Source organism: Dipodomys spectabilis, unplaced genomic scaffold, assembly GCF_019054845.1.
Source record: "Dipodomys spectabilis isolate Male_0828 unplaced genomic scaffold, ASM1905484v1 ptg000092l, whole genome shotgun sequence".
NCBI lineage: Eukaryota > Metazoa > Chordata > Mammalia > Rodentia > Heteromyidae > Dipodomys > Dipodomys spectabilis.
Genome location: NW_024870769.1, coordinates 44,644 through 68,613, shown reverse-complemented (window position 1 = coordinate 68,613; position 23,970 = coordinate 44,644).

Genomic DNA, 23,970 nt, shown 5'->3' with positions numbered 1-23,970 from the left:
GAGCTACAAAAATAGAATGGAAGAAAGACAGCCTCTTCAGTAAATGGTGCTAGCAAAATTGGTTAATCACTTGTAGAAAACTAAAGCTAGATCCTTATATATCACCCTGCACCAGAATCAACTCCAAATGGATCAAAGACCTCAGAGTCAAAGCAGACACCCTGAAAACATTACAGAATGGAATGGGAGAAACCCTAGGTCTCCTTGGCACAGGCTGAAATTAGACCCAGAAACACAACAAATCAAAGAAAGGTTGGACAAGTGGGATTGCATGAAGTTGCAGAGCTTCTGCATGGCATAGGACAAAGCTAGCAAGATCAATAGAAAGCACACCGACTGGGAGAAGATCTTCACTAGCCATACAACAGACAAGGGTCTCATATCTAAAATATACCTGGAAGTCAAAAAATTAAATCCTCCAACAACAAATCCTCAAAGAAACAACTGCCCAATAAATAAGTGGGCCAAAGACTTAAAGAGAAACTTCTCTGAAGAGGAAAGAAGGATGGCCAATAGACACATGAAGAAATGCTCAACCTCTCTAGCCATAAAAGAAATGCAAATCAAAACAACATTGAGATACCACCTCACCCCAGTTTTAGAATGACTATAATCAAGAACTCTAATAACAACAGATGCTGGAGGGATGTGGACAGAAGGGAACCCTATTGCAATGTTGGTAGGAGTGTAATTTCGTTCAACCACTTTGGAAAGTAGTGTGGAGGTTCCTCAAAAGACTCCACATAGAGCGCCCCTATGACCCAGTAATCCCACTTTTGGGCATTTACCCAAATGTTTACAAACAAGACCACACTAAAGCTACCAGCACAACTATGTTTATTGCAGCATTATTTACCATAGCTAAGATATGGAACCAACCCAGATGTGTCCTCAGTAGATGAATGGATCAAGAAAATGTGGTATATATACACAATGGAATTCTATGCCTCCATCAGAAAGAATGACATTGTCCCATTAGTAAGGAAATGGAAAGACTTGGAAAAAATTATAGTAAGTGAAGTAAGCCAGGCGTGAAGAAACATAGGTCCCTTAGGTTCCCTTATTTGTAATAACTAGTAAATGTCTGAGACAAGCAGAAACGGTCAGTTAAGTTGATGTTAGGCAAAATGAACCCCAAGATAAGGACTCAAATGGTTTTTCTTTCTTGCTATTGTTTCTAACATATTTATAAGATGATTTCTTTGTTGCTTTGTATGTCCCTCCCTCACGGTATAACTCCTGTTTTCAATGTATTTGATGTTGGTATAATTTGGGGAGGGGAAGGGAAAAAACAAATTGTTTAAATAGGGATACAGGTTGACCCATTGCAACAATGAGATATACAAGACATTATGTGGAAAAATGAACTTTACAACTTTGGGGGGACAGGACTGGTCGGGAGGAGGCGGGGGGGGGGGGGTGATGGGAGGGGATGGGAAGGGTAAACAAAGGAGGAGGCTACAATGCTTGATAAGAAATGTATTCATTACCTTGCTCACGTAATTGTAAGCCCTCTGTACAATATTTTCACAATTAAAATAATTTAAAAAAATAAAAACTAAAAACAAGATGCAGGGCACCAGAATCAAATACAGTAAAAACAGGTTATACCATGGAGGAAGATCATACAACATCATGCCATGGAGGAAGATCATACAACATCAAACCTTCTTCTTGCAAGGCTTTATTGAATTGGGTGGGAAATAAAAATCTAACTTAAAAAAAAATTGTTTCACCTAAGAATTCCTAGGAAGGAGACTGATTTCAGATCTCTTTTATATGTATGGGTCAAGCAAGATAAGGAAATTATAACCTGTATTTCTCAAAGTCCCTATACAGAGAATTCTAGTATTAAAATGTAAATTTAGGGGCTGGAAAGTTGGCTCAGTGGTAGAGTGTTTGCCTCGCATGTACGAGGCCCTGGGTTTGATTCCTTAGCACCTCATAAGACAGAAGTGGCGCTGTGGCTCAAGTGGTTGAGCGCTAGCCTTGAGCTGAAGAGCTGAGGGACAGTGCCCAGGCCCACAGTTAAGCTCCCACAACTGACCCCACCCCCCAAAAAATAAAAAAACAAATTTAGAAGTTGACCATATAAAGTACTCTCCCAGCATGCTCAGGGCCCTGGGTTTGATTCTGAGACCCAAAATAAGTAAATGAAATTTGAGTTTGCTTATATAGTGAAGTGGGAGCCACTGTTTTCTCTGCCTTTGATCTTGAGGTTCTCAGTCACATAAGAGCCATTTCCCTCTCATGCCATTGAGAACTATTTACCAGGTTCTTTGCATGGGCCGTTATATTTAAGACTTCTGAACAGCCCTGTGAGATAGACGCTTTATCCTAATTTTGCTGTTAAAAAATGTGAGCTGGGGTTATTATCCATGATTAGTCATTGTGTAATACTCGATGTGACCTAGACGGCACCTAGCAGAGGCCAGGCCTGGGCCGGTGCACAGTTCTGAAGTGAAGCTTCTGGTCTCAGTCGCAGTATTAAGAGAAAGGTTCCCCCAGTCTAAAAAGTAGAGTTGAATCGTTTTCCAGAAACGAAGGGGGAGGAGAAGGGAATTCTAAGAAGGTGGGAGGACGAGAAAAGTTGACTTGGTTTGAAGTATGTCTGCTATCAGGATACAAGGACACCAGCAACTGATTTGTACACTGGATTTTTCCTCTCTAAAAACTGTCCTCTCTAGAAACATGGAACTACCAGCCAATTGAGAATGGATCAATGTATTTGTATCTTCTGTAGATTGCATAATACTAAGCACATTGTTCACTATCAAAACCCATCCTAGACTCCATTTGGAATTAATAGTAATGTGCAGAACAAGGTGAGTAAGAAAATTATCCCTCACATCTTTCTTCCTCTCAGTTGGAATTTTACCTAAAGTTCTCTATTGATTAAAAATGTGCATATATTACTGAGCCAGGCACAGATGGTTTACCTCTGTAATCCTAGCTACTCAGGAAACTGAGATCTGAGGATCACAGTTCAAGGCCAGCCCAGACAGGACAGTTCATGATACGCTTATTGTCAGTAAACTACCAAAAAAGCTAAAGCTGTAGCTCAATGGTAGAGAACTAACCTTCAGAGCAAAAGCTCAAGGACAGTGCCCAGACCCTGAATTTATCTCAGGTCCCACACCAAAAATTAAACACACACACACACACACACACACACACACACACACACACACACACACACACGTATCAACAAACCAAGTCAAAACAAATGGTATTTTATAACCAAACATAAATATCACAATCAAAAAGTGAGTCCAGGGAAAAAGTTAGAATTGTTAATTCTTTGCATACTTTTTAATCAAGATAATTGGCTTTCTAGTCTCAAATCATGGCTTTATTTTGCTCAACTTCTCTGTGTTAAAAAAGTAATTTTAATCAATATTTTACTTAAAATTCAAATCCACCAATGAATTTATCTTTTTCTAATATGTAAGACTAAAAGCTGACTGCCCTCTGGTGGGCTGTTTCTAAAATATTTAGCATCTCTTTAACTGAATTGCTTTATAAAATACTATACCAGTACCAAGATACTATTTTACAATTCAACTAATGTAAATAACTAAATTATTAGGGAAAAGGAGAACACTTAAAGAGTACTCCTTACTAATATAGAAGCAAGTTATAATGAGCTTAGCTAATTTCTAATTTTTAAAGCTAATTTTCCATGTATATGTAAGTTTATGTTATGTTAAAGTTTCTATTAAAAGTGGAAACAAATGGAATAATTTTCATACTTGAAAATGATCATATTTTGATCATTTTCACTCACTTATGGCAATGGAGGAGTGCTTTTTACATTCCATTTCTGTTCTCATAACTTTAAATGTAATATTTTGTTTGAAAAGATAGAAATATGATAATTCTATTACTGACTTAAGACAACAGCAGCAGCAGCAACAAAAAACCCTCCATATATTATGTAAAAATGGAATTGCACAATTTGAGGGTATAAATGGGGCCGGGGAGATAGAAAGAGTGACATTGATCAAGATGCATTGTACTCAGAAACTGACATATGGAATTAAAACCACTTTGTATAGCTACTTAAAGATAATAAATGAGAAAAAAACACACCGAAGACTTCTTGTATTGATTCAGGGGAACAAAAGTCTGAAATATCACATCCAAGCTCAAGACTAAGAAAGGTATACTATGGTAAAGAATCTTTCAGGAGTACTAGTGCAACACTCTGGAATCTTAAAACAAACTCAAGCGCACTGTCAATCTGTGATACAACAGGATCTTGGTTTCCTGTTTGCAATTCTCCCCTCCCCCTCTCTTCCCCCCTCTGCTCCCAGTATAGAGGCTCTGAAATCTCAGGCATAACAACTGGCTGTTTTTAGTTTTCACAGAACTCTTTGAATTGTATCTGTTAACAACCTTTGAGGCACCACTAATCCCATTTTGTCAGACTGTTAGCTCTAGCTGAGAATTCCAATTCATGTTTTAAATCATTTCCCTGGCACACATCTCTTGCTTATGCAAATAAATCTTGCAAATTGTATTTAGACTCATATTAACAAGTTTCTTCAAAGAGATCAAGACTAGCTATGAAGAAATAAAAAATTAAAAACTATTTAAATTTTTTTAGAGTGTGAGACAAATGAAAATGTACTGTGAAATTTTTCTGGCTTATTTCATCAACAACACCAACCGATTTGAAAATTTTATCTCATATCTCCACTCTTTTTCTTTTTGTGAGCACTGTTTCTTGGCAAATGCTTAAAAATTAATTTCTCTTTCTCTCTCTTGAATTTATTTAGCATTTACAAATGGAAATTTACAAGGAAGGAGTGCTCAGTTTGAAACAATGGAATTGAAGGCTGTAATCAAACTATGACATTAGGTCAATTCTGTAACTACAAATACTTGGCTTTAAGTAAAGGAGCAGGAGGGAATTTAAATTCATGCAGCTCACCAAAATGCTGTGCCTCTGGCAGAAATGTTTGAAATGTAACAGCACCGAAGTCTGTTTCCAAAACAGTCAAGAAAGTCGGCACATTTTAAAATGTTAATTGAACGTATTTTGGTGGAAGGTAATATTTTTTGCATGTTAGCTTTTAAGCGAATTAACATATGAAATGTGAAGATGCCACTTCTGTGGAATCTGATGTTTTCCCCAAGCCAATAAAAGGTAAATGGAAATACAGGAGAGAAGTGAGTGCCCATCAATAAATTACTGCTTTAATGTTGTAATGCAATTTAGCGTTTCATAAAGGCTCCCTGGAACTTGGTTTGAAAGCTATAAGACACAAAACCATGCTATCCATTTTTTCCCTCTCCCTGCAGAGATGGTATCCAGACGCTCCAGTCGGCTCTCAGTCCTTTTGGTTTCTGTTTATTTCCTGCTCGATCCCGAGGGATTTAGCAATCTCCATGTTCAACTGAGTTGTTACCATTTTTTTTCACTTGAAAAATACTTAATGTTATAGATCCTGGGCAGTTAGCATCATTGTGTGTGCCACATTTTCTGTTCCGTTCAGAAATATGGGAATGGAAGTACATGAGTATGTAGGTGGATCCCTGCAGAGTAAAGAGAAGTCATCTTACCTAGTGATTCCAGGTAGGTAGACACTGAATAACTAGTGTGTGTGTGTGTGTGTGTGTGTGTGTGTGTGTGATATTTAAAAATATATGTTGCTACAATTGTCTCAGGACTTGTAGTAATCTGGTTCCTTCAGTAATTTAATATTTTTGTAGATTAAGACGTGATTTTTTTAACATCACAATTGCTTACTGGCTCGTTGTAACTTTGCGACTTCTATCTGAAAGCGTTGGGACTGGTCCTATGCCGCGCGTTCCTTTTCTAACGACAGAGGGCGCTCTGTAGTTTGTCAAGGAGTGCTGCTATGTGAGCTGGACCCAGCCAGCCAGCCAGCCAAGCCGACCACAGCCCCGGATTGCTCCAATAACAAGCAGAAGCTCTTCCAACTGGCCAGTGTATAATTTATTGGAAATGCTACTGATCATTGAAACAACATATGAGAATGAAAGAGAACCCCATGATTTTCAAAAGTCGGATGCAAGTGACTTCTGAGTCAGTGATGTGTTATTATTTGAGTATCACCCGAACGGTTAGTATTGGAAATCATCATATGCATAAAATTGAGATGCTGTTCAGATGCAAGCTCACCTTGTGAAGCACACGACAGGTTTATTTATGTAGCTTGCCCTAGGAACGGTGTGCGGGAGGATCTTCAGTGTGTCTGCTTCTGTACTACTTAAATATATGATAACCGTTTTATATGTGATCCAAGAAAAATGAAGTAATTCTCCCTATGGTAATCTATCTGGGTCATAATTGACACATTAAGAATGTTCTAGGAAGCCTTTTCTCCCCCACAGGTTATACAGAAGATTACAGGTGCTAGCACCATTAATTTCTCAGTAGTCAAAGGTACTAAATTTAAACTGAAAACTTGAAAGAATGAAAAAAGATGCACTTCAAGAAAATTAGATTTTCTCAGGGTATTCGTCCAAGATCTACATTTACTGATGTGCAATTTATTAGACACTTCAACACAACGAAGTAATCATAACCAGGTAGTGCAAGGATTGCATTTACTTTCTGTGGAAGAAAAGTTTTCTGAATGTCTTAAAGCCATTGTAAAAGCCACAGTGAGAAATTCTAATAGATACCAGGATCAACGTATTTGACAAAAGTATGTGCATTATCATGGCCCATTATTTTAAATGAGAGTGCTCTAGCTTAAGAACTGGAATGATACCACTAATAATAGAATAAATGAGAATGTAAAAGTCAAACAGCATGACAGCAACTGCTCAGATGGAAGGGGAAAAGAGAGAGCATTTTAAAGATAAGGATGTATTCTAAAAATCCCCTTAAGAGGAAATTTGCTCTATTTTCACAGACGGAAAGAAATGCAAGGTTTTCTTATGTTAAATGTATGTTTGTTTAATATTAAGGATAATGAAACAAATATTTAACAGCTAGAATACTGCTTTCTGGTGAACAGTCATTCCTTTATCAGTTACTGACTAGAAAATAAGAGCTATTTTCTTTCTTTTGCAAATATATCTACCAGCAGCTGTTTCAACATTTATAAAGACCATTTTTACTGATTGCCAAATAACCATAAATTCATTTACACGTATTTTTTGAGTTGGAGGCACAAAAATAATTACATGTCTGATTAAATCCACTTATGCCTTCATGTCTTACTAAATCTGTAATAGATATGAATGGCTACGATAGGCTGCATCTAAGTGCATAAGTCACACTGTGCAGAGGAGCCGTCCGACTTCCCTGTAACAGAATGTGAGAGTCATTTCCACAAATCCAGTTGGAATGAGTGATGGGAAATAATTTATTCTAGAATTGTATGTATTCTTTGACACATAGGACTTCAGCTAGGAGACTGAAGTAACTGTCCTTGCTTACTACAGATATCAATATCTATCTTGAATTACCACTGTTATCTCTATCATGATATGTATCTTTAAAATAATACATTTGAATAAGCTTTCATTAGAGATTAATAAACTGAAAATTCTTTTTTTTCCTTCCCTTTTTCTTTTAGCTTGCCATCGTGGGGAAATCACGCATCTAACTCTCAAGCTGGCTGAATTCTTGAAGTATACTAGTTGCTCCTGCCAGCAGCCCACCTACCTCCCACCCTCTCCCCATCATTCCACCCGCCCCCACCCTCCTCCTCTGCCACTTTGAACCAAGGTAATTTAAATGATTATAGTATTTGGAGAAAGGCTTTAAGGGACTGTTCAAAGTTAAGAATCACAATGCTTAGAAACAGCAGTTTGATTCCACTCTTCAGTCCCTGCAATGGAGATGGAATTTTGCTTTCTTTTGATGGAGACTCAGCTTATAATAACTTTAATCACATAATATTTAACCATATTTGTTATACCACAACACTTGGTAACACTTCATTTTGAGTGTCCCAGCATTATTAATTCATTTGGTATTCATTGTAATAGCACAGATCATAATGAACTCATTTGGTATTCATGTGGATGCCATAAGTACTTCCATAGGAATTCTATTGCATTTTAGCATTAATTAAACATACTCCCTAATTTTCTTAGGAAAACAGGAATATTCTGTATTTCCTAAGAACTGTGTCTTTCAATAGCATATATACTGCTGATTATTAAAGCACACATTGAATTATCTGTATACATCTTTATAAACATATTTACATGCAAAGTAGCTAACAAAACAAGACCAATGTCTAGATTTGGGTAGATCACGGCTATATATTCTTAGTAAAGCATTTCATGAATGCAAAGAACTGTACTATTTCCAATTACATTTCTCATGCAGAAAGGAACAGCTCTGTATTTGTTTTCAGAATCTTGAAGAAAAAGAATGTGTTTTTAAGATTACAGATAAATAACCCATGCGCAGAGGGAGCTGGCCAGAAGGGGCTTTGCACCATAGCATTCTGCCCTGTCTGCTGAAGCACAGGTCACTGCAATTTTTGCCACTTTGTGTGTGTGTGTGTGTGTGTGTGTTTCAATGTGTGTGATGTCATTTTCTCAGCCAGGAAAAACCACCAGTCCCCATTAGCATCCTGAGCTGGCCAAACGGAATGGCTTTTCCAAAGAAGAGTACAAAACCATTTGAAAGCCAGATCTCTCTCCTAAAATTTACTAACCTTCCGTCACACGAAGGTTTTCTGAGTTATTACACTGGTTTTTAATGTGTTCATAAAAGTAGCTGATCCTACTCTTGCCTCTACCAGCAGATATTACATTTCTCTACCTGATCTTGCTCATTTCTTACACTGAAGAGAAAGACTGATACCAGGCATGGGAGTATGGCATAAGTTTCAGCGACAAGCACTAGGGGTTTCTATGCTAATGTGAGGCAATATTTGTTTGATTTTCTTTGTTTTGGAGGAGAGTTTGCCACTTGTCTGAAAAGTCAAATCTGAGCAGCATCATTAAGAAAGAGAACTCTACTCCCCTACCCCCACATTTGATCCTTTTTAATTCTTTAAAGTATCTGAACATTTCATACACACACACACACACACACACACACACACACACACACACACACACACACACACACACACACATTAGAAATCTGTAAATTGCATTTCAACCTCACCATTTTTTCTTGATTCTTATTTACAACATGAACAGACAAGCATCTTTGCCAGAGAAACCCTCTCAGTGTTGGACTAGATTCACAACAGTTCCAGCAGCTTCTTTAAGAATTAGAAATTTGAAATATTGTAAACACTAGCACTGCATGAAGATGAAAAGGAGGAGCATGCAATTAATGAAGATGTTTATTTTTCCAATACATTTAAAGATCATGCAGTTATTTTCTCTCAAACCCCAGGCAGCAAGAAGAGAAAATTCAGTTCACAATTCTAATAGGATAGAGGAGACAGATGTGTTCTTTTTTTTTTCTTATGGTTTGTAACTCTTACTACATTTAATAGTTACTGTACATCAAGGCTTTGGCGGGGAGAGCATATTCCTGTGCTTGTAGAATTACGGATCATTCGGAATCTCTGACTCCTGGATGTGGTGGGGGCAGGTTACAAATGTGGCCTCCAGTGAATTCTAGGCTTTTGCTGATTTCAACATTCAAGGCATCTCTCTCTCTCACACACACAAAGTACTTCAAAGGCATGCGATGCATTTGTTAGTTTGTTTAGCTTTGTAGTCCTCAATCAGAGAATAGTTCTTATTAATCTCTGCACTGCAATATGTTTAGTATGCCAATACCAGTTACCTTGATGTTGCCTGGTTAATAGCAGCAGATTTTGTTTTGTCACTAGTGGCAAACAATTTAATAAAGAACAGGAAATAGCTGCCTTCAAACCACCACTATAAAAATCTTTTTCTTTAAGCTGTCTCGAGTGCAACTTCCTAATTCTACTTGTTTCACTGAGTTTTCTCTGCCACGATCTGATCCTCTTTCTAAGCAGACCTTTAGGTATGCAAGGCTGTTTGTAAATTATAAGGTTCCAACAATATCAGGAAATATCATCACTGCAGTTTACCGGCAGATGAAGAGGGATGGGTTATAACAAGAATCAATTACACAAGGTACATAGGAGAGAGGAGAAGGGGACACTGGTGCCAATAGAATTATGAAACTTTGAGGTGGTACTTAATAAGAAAACTAAATTAAGTGACCTGATGAATGAGTGGACATAGAAAATGAGATTCTTGGAGAGTTAGCTTCCATTATTTAACAAAGCAATAAGAAGACAGTATGGGAAGGGGCCCAGGTAAGCGGAGCATTAGCAAATAATGCAGTTTCACTGGAAGAACAAAACAAGACAAAATAAACAATGATCTCAAGAATCATACTAATATGTTGCACAAAATCACAATGCTGCTGAAAATAATATAATTTATGGTGTGGAATGTTATCTTACATACCTAATTTTTGCGATTTCAACAAATATACCCAGCCTAATGCATAAAAGCTTATGTTGTATCTGTAGTTAATACAATGCTAGGAAAAGCATGAAGAAGACTAGTTACATGTTAAAGATGTCTCTCTTTGCCTTGCATAATCTATAAAATGGGGTAGTAAATACTGGGTAGCATTTAGAAAGTGGATAGCATATATATGCATACATACCTTATGTATACATTTTTGTTCCCATGTGTTTATTGATTGATTAGTTGATTGATTGCCAGTCCTGGGGCTTGAACTCAGCGCCTGGGCACTGTCCCTATGCTTCTTTTGCTCAAGGCTAGCACGCTACCACTTGAGCCACAGTGCCATTTCTGGCCTTTTCTGTTTATGCGGTACTGAGGAATCTAATGTAGGGCTTCATGCGTGCTAGGCAATCACTGTACCACTAAGCCACATTCCCAGACACCCTTGTGTCTTTCTATTGAATTAACATGCAACAGAGTGCTTAAAATTTTACATGTGTAACTAACTTTCTGCATATGTATACACCCTTCTGACCAGTACCCAGATCCATGATTTTGTTGTCCAGAAAGTTTCTTTCTGTTCCTTCCAGTCCCCTAATTCATTCTTTCCAAGAGCTACTCTCCTCTCTCCTGTCACTGTAGACTGACTTTTTTAGTATTCTTGAACTCCATGTATATAGATTACACACACACACACACACACACACACACACACACACACACACACACACACACACAAGCACAGTGTGTGCTGTTGTATTTGGCACATGTCAAACTCAGCATAAAATTTTACTGTCACCATTCTCCATCATTAAGGATTCAGCGTTGGAATACTACAATTCAGGGTTGGGAAACTAGGATTGTCTGCAGTCTAAATATTGACCCTGCAAAGTATTCAGCCAACTCCCTTTATTTGTTCTTTCTCCTCTACGCGATTGTAGCTCAGTGGCTAGGGGTGCAGCTCTGTGGTCCCTAGGCGAGTCATTTACTTTGCCTACATCACTACCACTTGTGGACAGTTAGACAATGTGCTCCAAATCTCAGCTGAAGTTTTCTAATTAGAAAAATGAGATCAGTAGTTACGTCATGGGTTTGCTGTGAGGCATGAATGAAAGTGTTCATTGCAAAGGCTCAGTAGAGGCTCTAATCCCAAATGAGACTAGCCTGGACTACACCCAGTTAAAAAAGGAGCTGTACTGGGCAAATCAGAAGGATACTATTAAGATTCACAGGCCTGGAAACATAAAAAATAAAAATTAAAAACCCTAAACTACCCTTCTACCCTATCATACTCTAGTAGGGCAAAGAAGGTTGTCAATGATAGTGATCTTTTTTTTTTTTTTTTGGTCTGGTTGGGGGGCCTGAACTCTAGGCCTGGGCGCTATCCTTCAGCTCTTCAGCTCAAGGCTAGCACTCTACCACTTGAGCCACAGCACCACTTCCGGCTTTTTTTTTTCTTTTTGCTTATGTGGTGCTGAGGAATCGAACCCGGGGCCTCATGCACGCAAGGCAAGCACTCTACCACTGAGCCACTTTCCTAGCCCTAGTGTTCATTTTTGATAAGAAAATATTATTGGAAAAAGAATATTTACATGACATTTACAACTGCCATTGCATATTTGTTTGTTTTAAGACAACTGATAATAGGAACAAATAAATTTCAGAATTCGAAGAAAGTTTCTACATCACTCAGTTTCTTCTCATTTTATAGACAGTAGAACTAAATCAGGTCAAGTTGTTCTTATTGTTTGAGAACAATGATAAGGCCAAGGTTTCTCTTTTGTAGTCCATGGCACAGGTTCTTTGTGACTCCCAAGCAAGCAGAAGCATCATACTCTAATACTCATGGAGCTTACTACTGATAAATATTTCCAGACCTGGGAAACAAGGTAACAGGAGTTAACAACAATCTCCAGATCTCTGAGGATTGGGGGGTCCAGAAAATCTGTGCCTTTCTTGTGACTCTTTGCTGATCACATTCGAATGTCATCTGCTCACATTGGAATGTCATCGGCAGCCTTGTTACTCACAGCACACTATGTGGACCAACAGTGTCCACTATGCCTGCTGCTTGTTAGATCCTAGGCCCCAGAGTGACCAGTCTTGCAGTTTAAAGCAGATATGTGTGAAGTTACAGTCAGGAAGCACTGATACAGACTAGCAAGGGTTCAGAACCATCAGTGACAGTTTAATCATGCCATTTCCTGCCACCAGAGTCCACAGATGGTAGTAATGTTCTTCCCCCATCCCTCAAGAATCAGCCAAAAATTACTCCAGTGTAGTAACCCCCCAAATTAGCAAGCTCCTCCTATGTGTCAAATCCTCTGCTAATCAACTCCCACAGAGTCATTTAATTTCACAGGGTAGAATAATTCTTTCTTTATTTTTAGTCTGAGCCCAGGACTTGAACTTGGTACCTAATGCTTTTGCTCATTGACTAGTGCTCCACCAATGAAGTGTGCCTCCAACCCCTAAAATCCTTCAACATAGAAATAATTGTCCATATTTTCCTCCATGAAATTCTCTCTCCAAAGTTCTCACCCAATGTTGTATGAGTAGCAGGTAGAAGAGATGAGGCAGATTCTTGGCAGTGTGTACCCAGTCTTATAAAACCATGACCCCAGGTCTCTGTTCTTACTGGAGGAAGCATCTTGCTAATTAACCATACCAGTGGTGAAATGCTTAACTACTCTTAAACTGATTTTAATTTAGAGGAATAACAAAAAGTTGAAGAGGATACATGGATATAGTATCTTGTGTGTTACCACTGATAATTCTTGAAAGCAGAGATGAATGGTAACCATGAGGTGGGCCAATGCTTCTCAAACTGTCTAGGGTGATGGGCTAGTTTCCCCCTATCCTGATTGGTCAATATACTATGACTTTTGTAAAATACAATAAAATGAATTAATAGTATAATTAATTTAAAAAGGTAAAACAAATACATGACAATTTTGCAAAAAGATTCAGTAGATGGAAAATTACACTGTCAAATTGCTGGGAAAAAATACCTTTAAATACTTACTCTCAATTTCTGTTAATTTATGCTGTCACAGTCCAGCAATAAACACTTGTAGACTGCTATTGTTCTTGGAACTATGGCTTGAATAGGACAAAACTAGGCAATCTACTAATTAAGGTATAGTCCAGTTTTAAACTGTTATAAAAATAGGTCAACCAATTCTATGGCTCCTTATTTTCACCCATGGGAAGGTATGGAAAGCCACTGACATTTAATTAATTTAGCCTGGGAAAACCAGCAACATTAATAACATTTTATTTTACTCATTCATTCACCTAACTAGCATTTTGAGGTTAATAGATTATGTGCCAGATGGTTGGGGTAGAAAAGTAATTTGAGACATTTTACACTCTCATATGGTAGCAAGCAATAATAATTTCTTTTCTATTCATTGTTTTTTTTTCTTCAATATCTTCATCTACTCTTCCACCCATAATCTATACTCATCCTGGAAAATTAAGAGAACCGAAAGCAACTTAGTTTATGCTACAAAAAGTAAAGATCAATCTGATGGATGTTTTATATTGCAGTGTTTTGTTAGAATCTCTTTCTAATCTTGATGGCTTATCTTGTCCTGTAAACTGATTCTGACAGGTATTATACTCATCTTAAAGATGAAAACATGGACTCAGTTGGGTTGACTCATGTGCCAGAGATGATCCAGCTTGAGTAGAGCCAAGTAAAGCTTATGCAGCAGAGAAAGAAGAAGAGTTAAGTTTGTTGCCTTCAAGACCAGTGCTCCATTCAGTGCCCCTCAGCTGTGGTCATCTTCCTTCTTCAGGTCTTCATTCATTGTCACCCTTGGGTTTTCTTCCTATGCCTACCACCCTATTATCTCAGGACTCCTACACCCCACGCTGAAGGTGACAACTGTTCACCTGAGCTCATACCTGCAGTGTATTAGCTCCAAGCAGTTTTTAAAAAATATTTTTGTTCTTAAATCTGGGTTGAATGGACACATATCCTATTCGTATTTGTTCTTATTCTATGTTGAATGACAGAGCATCTAAAATGTTTGAATATACATCTCTGTTTAATGGTACCAGTGGCCAATGATTTCTTCTCTATGTGGGGGAATACCTAGTTAAGATTGAGATCAGGCAAGTTGGTTTTCATTATTTTACCCTCCAGGCACTATATCTTCATTCCCAAATAGGATGATGGGTGTACAATCACTCCTTTCTCTTCATTCCTGTAGTAAATAAGTTCCGGATGTCCAGGGTGCCATAGCAGGGAGCAAAATAAAGCACTGTCAACCGAGAAAGATTTTATTTTCTGTTTCTTTACTGGGTTGTTTCCATGGGCCAGTGGCAATGCACTTATATAGGAAAGGCCCAGGAATATTTATTGAATGAATGTTAAATGAATTAATAATTTGATAGAAAAGAAACTAATTTTTTTCCTTAAAGGACTAACAAAAACCACTACACCAGTTTCCATGATTTACCTGGCTTTAAATTCAGTGCTTGTATGCTTTCCTAGTTAGCATGTGTCTGTCTCCTCCATCTCTTTTCCTTCTGCCTCCCTTCTTTCCAGGCAGTCTTCAGCATAGGTGTCTAATGGCTTTCGAATGCATAGGTGACTACGCAGCTTCATCAGGTGATACTCAGAAGCAGTGGAAGCAAGAAGATGCAGCCAAATAGAGGGTTATTTAGAAGGTGCAACTGGTAAGACAATTTAAGAACTTAGTGGTTAATGGTATGAGATCTGGCACCAGAAGTGGTTAATGGTATGAGATCTGGCACCAGAACTAGTAAAGAATCCACTTTATTTACCTTCCTTTAAAAAAATACATAAAAAAGTGGATAGGTTGCTTGCCCTTACTTAAGTTATAGGCTCATGATATATTAATGAGAATTACAACAGCACCTACACAGGCCTATGGTTAGGGTTAAAGAAGGCTTTTCTTAAAATCACAATGCTAAATTCCCCAAACTGCACACTCAATATTAATTGTCATCATACTTACATGATTTAACAATAAAGAAAGTTTGTCGCTTTGGCCTAAAAGCAGGGTTCCTAAACTTGTACAATGCTGTGCCATTCAGAAGATATCTCCCTCAAAATGTCACATGAAATGTGTGCCTTTTGTCAATGTGATCAAGAGGAGGTAGAGATATCATGATTTTTAAATGCAGAAAGGAAAGCCTTGGTATTCCTATTACAATAATCAAGAAAGAATAGACGCAAAACTAGTTATAAGCTATGATTTTGAAGTAGGCTATAGAACGGGAAGGGTCCTCTGCTTGGCTTTTGAGGACACAGTTCGAAGGTCAAGATTAAGCCAATGGGTCTGACAGAGTCCAGGACACTGAGTGGGTGTTTGGGAGGTGTTCTGATTATTATTTTTTTAATAATTTTTTATTGAGATTAAGTAATTACATACATTGTGAGATAGTGACACTTAGTTAAAGTCACAGACACATTTTAACCTCCCAAAGCAAATTGTCATTATCATGGTCTATAATGTTTGTGAATTCCATGAGCTTTGACAACTACTTCTTCCACATTGTTTGGTATGTTCATTTCTTTTCTTTTGCTTAGTGCAAGCTGTTCCCTTTTTCCCTCTCATTCCCTCCCTCCCATCGCTGCCCTTGAGTTGCTTAGTTCTTTTTCATCAATGTCCAGTGAAACGCTCACGCACACACACACACACACACACACACACACACACATATGATCAAGAACATTGAGTCATTTAGAAATGATATGACAAATTGAGTGGAGGTCCTTCCTTTCTTGAGTCCTGTTTACTTTGTCATATCTCCTTGCATTTTGGATTTAACATCCACATGTCAGGGAGACCATGTGCCGTTTGTCTCTCTGCTCTTGGCTTACCTTGCTCAAAATGATTTGTTCTAGTTACATCCATTTCCCTGCAAATGGCATTATTTTGTCCTTTCTAATGGCTGCATAATATTCCATTGTACATAGGTACCACAATTTTTGGATCCATTCATCTGTAGTGGAGCATCTGGATTGTTTCCATATCTTGGTTATAGTGAACAGTACTACAATGAACATGGAGGTGCATGTGTCCTTGTATCCTGGTTCTTGTTGCTCAGGGTAGATGCCTAAGAGTGGTATGGCTGAGTCATATGGGAGGTCTATATTAAGCTTTCTGAGGTACCTCCTGCTTTCCAAAGTGCTTATATTAGTGTACATTCCCACCAGCAATGCAATAGGGTTCCTTTTTCTCCGTATCCCCACCAGCAATTGTCATTAGTTGAATTTAGGATGTGGGCCATTTTGACTTGGGTACAGTGGTATCTCAGGGTTGTTTTTATTTGCATTTCCTTTACAGCCAGGGATGATGAACATTTCCTCATGTGTTTCTTTGCCATCTTAATCTCTTCCTCTAAGAAGTCTCTCTTTAGCTCCCTTGCCCATTTAATGATTGGTTTGTTAGATTTGGGAGGGATTTGTTTATTGGGTTCTCTGTATATAATGGATGTTAGCCCCTTGTCTGATGTATTGCTGGTAAATATTTTTTCCCAATTACTTGGCTGTCTTTCTAGTTTGGTTGCTATGTCTTTAGCTGTGTAGAAACTTTTTATTTTAAGGTAGTCCCATTTGTCGAGTCTCTCTCCAATTTGTTGTGACTCTGGGACTCTGTTCAGGAAGTTCCTGCCTGTGTCTGTAAGTTCAAATGTCTCTCCTACTCTGTCCTGCAGTAGTTTCAGAGTTTCAGGGTTGATGTTAAGGTCTTTAATCCATTTTGAATTGATGTTAGTGTATGGTGACAGGCTGGGGTCCACTTTAATTTTCTGCATGTGGCTGCCCAGTTTTCCCAGCACCAATAGTTGAAGAGGCTATGCTTTTTCCACTTTATGTCTTTGGCTCCTTTGTCAAATATCATCTGACTTAGGTATGTGATTTTTATTTCTGGATGTTCTAATCCGTTCCATTGGTCTTTGGGTCTGTTTTTGTGCCAATATCTATCTGTCTTTGTTATTATGGCTCTATAATAGAGCTTGAAATCTGGTATTATGATCCTTCCCGCATGGTTTCTTTTGCCTAGAATTGCTTTGGCTATTCTAGGTTGTTTGTTGTTCCATATGAACTTTTGTATTGTTTTCTCTGTTTCAGTAAAGAATGTTATTGGGATTTTGATGGGAATTGCATTGAATTTGTATATCATTTTTGGCAGTATGGCCATTTTCACTATATTGATTCTGCCTATTCAAGAACATGGAAGGTCTTTCCATTTCCTGGTGTCCCTTATGATTTCTTTCTTTAGGCTTTTATAGTTTTCACTAAATAGTTCCTTTATATCTTTAGTTAGGTTAATTCCTGTACATATATATATATATATGTTATATATATAATTTTTGAGGTTATTGTGAATGGAGTTGTTTCCTTGATTTCCCTTTCTGCTTGTATATTGTTGGTGTATGGAAAGGTAACTGATTTTTGTGGGTTAATTTTGTATCCTGCTACTTTGCCGAAGTGGTTTAAAAGAATCTAGGAGTTTGCATGTCATCTGCAAATAGGGATAATTTAATTTCTTCCTTCTCTATGCGGAACGCTTTAATGTCCTTTTCTTGCCTTATTGCTCTGGCTAAGGATTCCAGAACTATATTGAAGAGGAGCGGAGTGGGCATCCTTGCATTGTTCCTGATTTTAGGAGAATTGGTTGTAGTTTTTCCCCATTAAGTATAATCTTGGCTATTGGTCTGTCATATATGGCTTTTATTGTTTTAAGGAATGTTCCTTCTATTCATATTTTCTCCAGAGCCTTTAACATGAATGGCTGTTGTATTTTATCAAAAGCCTTTTCTGCATTAATGTAGATAATCATTTGGCTCTTGACCTTGGATCTGTTGATGTGATGGATTACGTTTATTGATTTACATATGTTAAACCATTCCTGCATCTCTGGATGACGCCTACTTGAACATAATGTATGATTTTTTTGATATGTTTCTGGATTCTGTTGGCTAAAATTTTGCTGAGGAGCTTTGTATCTGTGTTCATCAAAGAGATTGGTCTGTAGTTCTCCTTTTTTCTGGATCTTTGCCTGTTTGGGGATGAGTGTAATATTGGCTTCATAGGATGAGTTTGGGATTGCTCCTTCTGTTTCTATTTCTCAGAAGAGCTGGAGGAATATGGGTATTAGTTCCTCTTTAAAGGTCTTATAGAATTCCGTAGTAAATCCATCTGGTCCTGGGCTTTTTCTCATTGGAAGACCTCTGATTGCTTCCTCTATCTCATTGTAAGTTATTGGCTTATTTAATTGATTTATTTCTTCTTGGTTCAGTTTAGGCAATTTGTATTTCTCTAAAAATTCATCCATTCCTGCTAGGTTTTCCTTTCTCAGTGAGTATAGATTCTAGAAATAGTTCTTTATAATTGTTTGGGTGTCTTGGATGTGTGTTGTAATTTTTCCTTTGGCATCCCTGATCTTATTGGTTTGGGCCTCTTCTTTTTTTAATCTTGTCATCCAAAAAAATCAATTTTTATTGATTTTTTTCAAAGGACTAGCTTTTTGTTTTATTAATTTTATTCATAGTTTTCTTAGTCTCTATCTTGTTAATTTGAGCTCTTATTTTGGTTATCTCGCTCTGTTTATTAACTTTTGGCTCAATTTTTTCTTGCTTTTCTAGCAGTTTTAGTTGCATCATGAGATTATTTACTTGGTCTGTCTCTATTTTCTTGATATGTGCACTGAGAGAAATAAATTTGCCCCCCAGGACAACTTTTGCTGTGTCCCACAGGTTTCTTTGTGATGTATATTCCTTTTCATTGAATTGTAGGAACTTCTTAACTTCTTTAATTTCTTCTGTGACCCAGGTGTTGCTCAGAAGTGTGCTGTCCAATTTCCATGTATTTGAGTAATTGCTACAGTATGCTTTGTTACTGAGAACTGGCTTGATTCCACTATGGTCCGATAGAATAAAAGAGATTATGTCGATCCTCTTATATTTGCTTAAATTCTTTGTATGAACTATGATATGATCTATTTTGGAGAAAATTCCATGGGCTGCTGAGAAGAATGTGTGCTGGGTTGTTGTTGGGTGGAAAACTCTATACATGTCAACTAGGTCAACTTGAGTATGGCATCATTTAATTCAGTGGCTTCTTTGCCAATCCTCTGGTCTGTCCTGTGGAGAGTGGAGTTTTAAAGTCTCCTAGTATTATTGTATTTGGATCTATTTTTTCCTGCAAGTCTGAGAGTATTTCTTAACGTATTTGGGTGCACCAATGTTTGGAGAGTATAAATTTATAATGGTGATATCCTCGTCTTGGACTCTTCCCTGTATTAATCTATAGTATCCTTTGTCTTTTTGTATTGATTTTAATGAAAAGTTTATTTTGTCAGACATCAGGATAGCAACTCCTGCCTTCTTGCTGGGAGCATTTGCATGGTCGATCTTCCTCCATACCTTCACTTGAAGTTTGTTTTTATCTTTGGCTGTGAGATGAGTCTCTTGAAGACAAAAAAATGGATGGATCTTGTTTTCTGAGCCAATCTGCAATTCTTTTTCTTTTGATTGGTGAATTGAGTCCATTAATATTTATGGTTATTGTAGAGAGGTGCATTGTGTTTCCTGTCATTTTCTTGCTTTCCTAAGTTTTTCTTCTTTCCTTTCTCCTGTGCTTAGTAAGTTGGACTTCTAGTTATATCTGTCTGATGTGGATCCCTGTCTTGATTGTTTTCTTCACACTGTAACCCACCCCTTAATATTCTTTGTAGTGCTGGCTTATAGTTTATGAATTCATTTAGTTTTTATTTTTTTACTATTAAAATTTTTAGTTCCTCTGTCGAATGTGAATGCTAGCTTTGCTGGGTATACTTCTCTGGGTTGGCAGTTACTGGTTCTCAGGGGCTCGGATGGTACTTTTCTAGGCTTTCCTTGTATTTAGTGTCTGTGTGGAAAGATCTGGAGTGATTTTTCCCATTGTGGTAAGCTCCTTCTTTGCATTTACTGTGTTCAAGATCTTTTCTTTATTGTTCAAATCTATCACTTTTACTATGATGTGTTCCTCCTGGGATCCTGTTTGCTAGGTGTTCTGTATGCTTTTGTTATGTAGGTAAGATTTTCTTTTTAAGATTGGAGAAATTAAAAAAAAAAGATTGGGGAAATTTTCAGTGATAATCTTATTGAATAAATGTTGCATCCCTCTGTTCTGGTTTTCTTCACCTTTGTCGACCCCTGTTATACAAAGGTTAAATTTCTTGGCACTGTTTGCTTATTCTTGAACTTCCCCTGGGCATATTTTGAGTGTTTTTTTCCCCCATATTTTGACTTTTTTTCAGTTGCTGCATTTTTTTCTTCAGTACCTGATACTCTATTTTCCATTTCATTCACTCTTAACTATGGCTTCCATTGTGGTTTGCATGGAGGAAATTGAACCATTTATGATTTCTGTTTTGGTTCTCAAAGTATTAATTTCATCTCTTAAAGAGGTGTGTACTTTTTGAGTGTATCTCTTGTTTGAAATCCTTTTGATAATTTGTTTCTTTGTCCTTTACATTTCTGATGCATTTCTCACTTTAATTCTTGAGTCATTGCCTCTATCAGCTCTTGGATGTAGTGTTTGTCTTCCATTTCTTTTTCACTTTCACTGAAGCTCTTCCCTGGGTGGCTGCTGGCCTTTGGGGATGGTTTGTTGTCTTGGATGTTAATGCATCTTGTAATTTTTTGCTGTGATTTTCCCATGAGGATTCAGGATTATTGGAGATGAATCCTGAACTCCAACTGTTTTGGTCAATAGATGGCTGCCTTTACTTTGTTCTGGGTTGGTTCCTGGGCCAATTATTGAAGCCTGCTCTCAGCCCTGGGATGGCTGAGGGAGACTTTGCCAGGTCTTGGTTCTGTTGGAGGAGGGGCCAACCTCCAGCTGGTAGTCTGACCCACATAGGGCTCACTCTTGTTAGATTCTGGTGGGCAGATACACTCCACCCTCTGCTGAATCATGTGCTCAGTTCCTGACTTTAGAAAGGAATAGGTGGTTTAGGCAGCTTGGGCTCCCACCTGGGACACAGGTAGGGCTTGTTCAGCCATCTGCTGTAGTCCACAGGCAGTTCCTGACTTCAGCCAAGGACTGGCAGCCTAGACTGTTTGCACTCCCTCCCAGGGGTGCTCTTGGCAAACCAGATGGGCTGGATGTATTCCACCAGTTGCTGGAGCCTGCTTGCAGTTCCCGACATTAGCCAGGTATTGGCGGCCTGAGCTTCTCTATCCCCTGCCTGGGAAACACAGGTCAAGCTTTGGTGGCACCTGAGATGCTGGGTCTCCCACCCAGGACACACAGGTCAGACTTCTGCTGCTGGCTGCTGAGGCCCGTGGGTGCAGTTCCTGACTTCATCCAGGGACTGGCAGCATTCAAGCTCCCTCCCAGGGGCACTCTTGGTCAAGCATGGCAGGCTGGGTGTACTCCACGATTGCTGGGGTGCTAGCACAATTCCTAGCTTCAGTTGGACCAGTAGCCCAGGTGGTAGGGGGAGGAGTTCAGGTCAAGCTCTGGGCACTGGTCTCCTGTGGGGAGTGTCCCCTGTGGGGTACTCACTTATCCTGGAACTAGTTTGGGAGTGTCCAGTGGTGCTGTGGCAAATCGCTGTTTCTGTGTGTTATAGGTCGCTAGTTGCCTCTCTTCTGTGTTTCATTGAGATGATGTGGGCTGGACGGGGAGGTGGTGGGGGCTCAGGGTTTGTTTCATGGTCTCTGTTTCTGTTTATACTGTCCAGTCCGGTGCCATGGGAGTTTTCTGCGCTGGAGTTCTACAGACCGGACAGCTGTGGCTCTGGGTGGGGGACCCCAGTGGCTGCAGGCTGGGCTGCTTTGGCGGCTTGGTGTGGAGCCGCACTGCTGGCAAGGGTTGGGGGAAGGGTCTTTGTGTAGTTTCGGAGCTTCAAGGTTTCTGTCTTTGTTTATCCTGGCAGGGGTACCTTGGGAATCTTCTGTCCCACACTGACCTCATCCCAGCATGCCTGCCATCTATTAAGCATTTTGAGCTCAACATTTTGAGTGTATCTTTAACTAGGATCAATACAAAAACTGAAAGGCCGGACTTGTGATTGATAACTTTGGCTCTGTGGAATGAATTGACTTCTGTGTCAGTTTCATTAAAGATTTGGTTATCAAATTTGCTTTAACAAAATGACTTGTCTTAGAAACCCTGTGGGAAGGGCTGGGAAGGTGGCTCAGTGGTAGAGTGCTTGCCTTGCATGCCTGAGGCCCTAGGTTCGATTCCTCAGCACCACATAAGCAAAAAGAAAAAAGCCGGAAGTGGCACTGTGGCTCAAGTGGTAGAGCGCTAGCCTTGAGCTGAAGAGCTGAGGGACAGTGCCCAGGCCCCAGAGTTCAGGCCCCATGACCGGACCCAAAAAACAAAACAAAACAAAAAAAGAAACCATGTGGGACTTGTATTGGTTTTAAAAATTGTCCAATTAATTTTCTGATTTAACTTTAATATAAACTTTAATTTAGAGTTTATATTCAAGTATGAAACTTTAATATCTACTTGCAACACTGTGTCAGTTAAATCCCACACGATTCTCTGTGTTAATTTTGGAATAGACAAACACAAATAGCTTTAAAATTATTGCTTAAAGTTGGGCGCTGGTGGCTCACACCTACTCAGGAGGCTGAAATCTAAGAATCAGGGTTTGAAGCTAGCCTGGCCTGAGAGTCCTGGCCTGAGGTGTTCAAATTAACTATCAGCAAAACTGGTAGTAGACCTGTGACTCAAGTGACTAGCCTTGAGCAAAAAAGTTTGTCAACAGCACTCAGGCCCTGAGTTCAAGCCTCAGGACTGGCGCACACACACACAAATCATTGCTTAAATATAAATATATGGATAAATATAAGAATCCCAGTGGAGTCTTAACTTTAACTTTGCTCTTTCTTTTCACTTTAGAAGATGAATGCTTGAATCTTACTTATCACAAATAAAACAGTTTGCTATAACCATCAAAGAAAAACCCTGTATGCATGGAGGGGAGGGATATATATGTATATGTATGTGTGCATGTGTGTGTGTGTGTGTGTGTGTGTGTGTGTGTGTGTGTGTATTTGTTTAAAAATGCTTCATCTGTGCTACACTGTACTTAACAGCAATGACAATGACAGTGACTAGCATATAATAAGAGATTACATTAATTTGTGCTCTGCTTCAGAAAGCAGGCATTTTAAGTCAACTCCTCTCATTGGGCAATAGATTTCTTTCCTTAAGAAAGCAGTAAAGGAAATAACTATAAGGGAGAATTCATGTAGAGGATAATTTTGCAAACTAGTTAGCAGAAAAACATAAATGAGTTGAACTTGGCCTTACGTTTCAAAAACTCTATGTTTTATTCGCCTACTAAATTTGAATAACCATTTTTGATGGGTAGAGTTTCATATTAGATGATCTGAGTAATAAAATTTAGCTTAAATATTTTAGATAATAATATTCTTGCAAGCAGAGTGTCAATGGCCCATGCCTAATATATTAGCTACACAGGAAGTTGAGATCTGAGGATCACAGTTCCAAACCAGCCCAGACAGGAAAGTCCATGAGACTCTTACCTGCAATTAATTACTAAGAAAAAT